Consider the following 4,246-nt stretch of genomic DNA (forward strand, 5'->3'; position numbering starts at 1 on the left):
ATCACAGCCAAAGGGAGGCTTTGTCTTGATAATGAGAGAAGAATTCAACGTAAGGGTGACAGTTATCATTTTGATGCTAAGGCGTGCCAACCTTATGGCAGTCAGGCTTGCTTTCTGACTCACAAATGATTAAAAACCAGAGAAGGATGGTCAAAGCGTTTATGGCATGAGTGGTGGCATTATCCTTTCATGTAGTATCTGAAACTTTCTATATGATAGTGATTGTTTACATAAACTTAAAAGTAAATGATAAATCTAATTTCATTGTGGAAAATATAAAAAGATAAAATGTTATCATTGTAAGTTTTCATTGACTCCCAAAGATTTTAAACACAAATCAAAATGAGGGCGACAGAATTGGGGTCTAGCCTTAAGTTGAATGTGGTCATCTTCTGGTATCCAGATGGTGAACATTTTCATATTTAATCATTGAGGTGGCTATCCAAATGAATAGATAAAATTAAAAATAATTTTGTGGGCAGGGCACTGTGGCTCGCGTCTGTAATCCCAGCACTTTGGGAGACCAAGACTGGCAGATCAACTGAGTTCAGGAATTCGAGACCAGCCTGGCCAACATGATGAAACCCTGTCTCTACTAAAAATACAAAAAGCAGACTGATGTGGTAGCTGTAATACCAGCTACTCAGGAGGCTGAGGCAGGAGAATCGCTTGAACCTGGGAGGCAGAGGTTGCAGTGAGCCGAGATCACACCATGCACTCCAGCCTGGGCGACAGAGTGAGACGCCGTCTCAAAATAATAATAATTATTATTATTATTTGTGTAAAGAACTTGTGGGCCTCAGACAATATGTTCAGAATTCCCAGGGATCCTTAGACCTGGCTGAAAAAAATACTTTATATCCTCACGTGTCATTTAAAGTTTTTATGGTAAGCAAGATATAAATAAAGTGTGCTGTCTTCTAGTTCCCCACCTTCTTACCTGCTCCCCCGTTTCCATTACAGGGTTCTCTCCCCTTGCGTGTCTACCTAGAACCTCTCCTGGCTCCTTTCAGTTGCTCTTGTCTCACCAAAAAGTGCTTTGATACATGGACAGGACTGCTACAGAAACAGCCAGCTATGCAGCATGTCCAAGACAGAAAGGAACAGACCAAAGATTGGGTGCCACACAGGAAGCCCAATACGCACAGTCCCAGCTAGGATCAAGAGGTTAGAGGGAGCCCGGGGTTTTAAAGCATAAAACTGCAGTTATTGGCTCCATATTGGAAAGCAAAGTCTCTGAGTGCTGCTGATTGGCAACCAGTGTCAAGGCTTGAGGTTGGGGAGCACTGAGTCCCCTGGACGGTCTCCAGTGTACCTCTGGTGTCCACCCACAATGCCGGGTCCAGCACCTCTGCTGTGTGAGTGATGTACCTGAATTCTGGAGCCCAACCAGGTTTGCAGTTAGGTGCCCTGATTGGGATTAGTTAGCATCTAGAAGATGGTTTAAAGCACCCACTTTACAAGGAGACTCGGAAAGATAGGGGAAAGCTTAAACATTAGCTACTCTACCTCCTACAAATGGGAGAATACGACTTTAATGGTGCTTATTACTTGCCCAGTGGATCCATTGGAAATAGAATCCAATTATCTTGACTCATCTCAGAACTCTTTGAAATTACAATGCATTGCAAAATCATCTTAAATGAGATAACCACCTTCTCACTTTCAGAAAAACAAAAACAATGTGGGAAGTGTCCATATTCAGCAAGACATTGTAGGGAGCACCCATTAAGCCAAAGTTTTGTCAGAAAGAGTTGCCTTTTATGAACCTCCCCACTGCTTCCCCTCTCTCAGGCTGGGCTCCCCCAAAGAGGACTCTGACAGAGTCAGATGCATGTGCAACCCCAGTGTCAAAGCAAGTGCTTCAGGAAACCCAAAAGGAATGGGGCAAGCAGGATGGGGAAGGGAGAGAATTCAAGCAAGGGTGTGATTCAGGCAAAGTCTAGAGAAAGGGAACTAGCCTGATCCCATAGTGGACATCTGGATTGAAAGTTACACTTCAGAGTTCTGTCCTCACGACTTGAGCAAGAGGATTACATTTCATACCCCACTGTCTTGACCAAAGGCCTGCCTGCGGTAGCTTAAACTCCTGGGTACCTCCAGCTGCTGCACAGGCAGGCAAAGCTGCTCTGAGAGCCCGAGGGCAGGCCTCTGCAGAAAGCCACAGGTGCAGGCCACAGAAGGCACAGGGGCCAGGGGAGGGGCACACAAAACAGGACAGGAGATGTGGGGAGGAGTGGCAGTGTCCACAACATGCCTAGAATCCCACAGTGCAATCTTGTGTCCGAACCTTTCCCTGTTTCTTCTATAAACCAAATTAAACAGATATATAGACTTGAAAAAAAATGCATCATAACAATGAGGCCTCTAGATCAGAGGTCGGTAAACTTTGCCCATAAAGATAGAAAATATTTTAGGCTTTGTGGACCATAAAGTGTCTGTTGCAACTACTCAACTTTGCTAAAAGCACCACAGACAATACATAAACAAATGGGTGTGGCTGTGTTCCAATAGTATTTTATGGACACTGAAATTTGAATTTCACATCATTTTCACACATCATGAAATATCTTGCTTTTTGAATTTTTCCAAACATTCCAAAGTGTTAAAGTCTTTCTTATCTTTCAGGCCATACAGACAATAGGCAGTGAGCTGATTTTGGCTTGAAGACAGTATTTTGCCAGCCTCGACTCTGGCAAAAATCAGTGGTTTGTGGACTCCTTTGACCATAACTGTAAGCAAAGAATTTAATTTTATATTAAACCTGGAGCATACATAAACACACATACACATATGTGATTAAAGCTGAAGTTTCATAAAACAGTTCTTATGTTTTTTCTGAACTGTAAACTCTGGTATTCTCATTTTCATCCTCCTTGATTTTGTTGTGAAATGCTGTCGTGATCCATTGACTTGTTTCTCCAACCCACCATGGGTCATGCCGCTTCTGGCTGGAAAGCGCTGCTGTGGATCCATTGAAGTCTGTGCTCTTGGTAGTGGCAGGATTGCAGTCACAGTGGCTGTTTTGTATTCATCAGCTCTGACGTTACTTGGAATTTGTCAGTAAATAACATAAAGACCAAAAAAAGATGCTATCACAAACCTGTCAAGGGCAGCATGACAGGATTGCCTGCCTCAACCTGCCCGGCACCAGGTGTTTCAGGAAATTTCAGATGGCTCCCTGTCGTTCTTGATGTGTGATGCACGCATTTCATTTGAACTGAGCAGAATTCAGAGCAAAGAGAGAATTTAAAGTAACTGCAAGTCCCAGCCTGAAACCTCACGTTTGGCAATTTTGAAGGGACGCTGGGCCATTTGCATTATAGCCATGTTTGTCACCAGCTGAGGTATTTGAAAAGTGTGACAATTTCAAATAGCAGCCTCCTGGTATAACTCAGCCAAGTATTAAGGTAGACTAGACCATGGTTGGCTTAAAAAAAAAAAAAAAAAGTTCACTGTGGTTAGAGGACAAAAGCTCCAAATCCAGGACAGCTTCACACTCCTCCCCTTGCAGTTCAGGGGTCAGGGCTCAGCTCTGGAAAACAGGGACTGGATGGAACTTGCCTTTGTCATTTCTCGTTGTCCATCTCCCTCTTGTCACTCTTCTCTGACCTCTCAGTCTTGTCTTCCTATCTAGATTCTACAGGTGTGGTGAGGGAGGCAGGGAGGGAACACTTTGAAATCCTATTAAAAGGCCAGGCACCGTGGCACATGCCTGTAATTCCAGCACTTTGGGAGGCCAAGCTGGGGCGATTACTTGAGGCCAGGATTTTCAAACAAGCCTGGGGAACATAGCAAGACCCCATCTCTACAAAAAATAAAAAATAGTGAAATTCACCTTTTGCCTCTTTGCACTCCTGACAGCAAGATGGGTCACCAGCAGCTATAACTGGAGCCACCCGTGAAAATTCAGCCAGGGTTCTCGCTCTCATTGCGTCTGTTCAAACGGGCACGGTCTGATCCAGAAATATGGCCTCAATATGTGCCGCCAGTGTTTCTGTCAGTAAGCGAAGGATATCGGTTTCATTAAGTTGGACTAAATGATCTTCCTTCAAAGGATTCTCCAAGGCATCTATTCAATGAAAACCCATGATAGTTATTTGTACATAAAATAAACATTTGAAAAAATAAATAAATAATGAAATTCTATTAAAAGACTTTATGCTTATTCCTATTTTCACTATTCTCCTCCCATCTCCCATTTCCCCCAACCCCTATGCGTGATGATAATGGGGATCTTTCTGCT

The 4,246-nt window shown here is 43.5% G+C and overlaps 1 pseudogene; it reads left to right on the forward strand.

Annotated features, from left to right (window-relative positions):
- The first annotated feature begins 875 nt into the window (after positions 1-875).
- LOC105492697 (small ribosomal subunit protein uS14-like) lies at positions 876-4,040 on the forward strand (annotated as a pseudogene).
- Positions 4,041-4,246: the final 206 nt, after the last annotated feature.

This window comes from Macaca nemestrina, chromosome 11 (assembly GCF_043159975.1).
Source record: "Macaca nemestrina isolate mMacNem1 chromosome 11, mMacNem.hap1, whole genome shotgun sequence".
Lineage (NCBI taxonomy): Eukaryota > Metazoa > Chordata > Mammalia > Primates > Cercopithecidae > Macaca > Macaca nemestrina.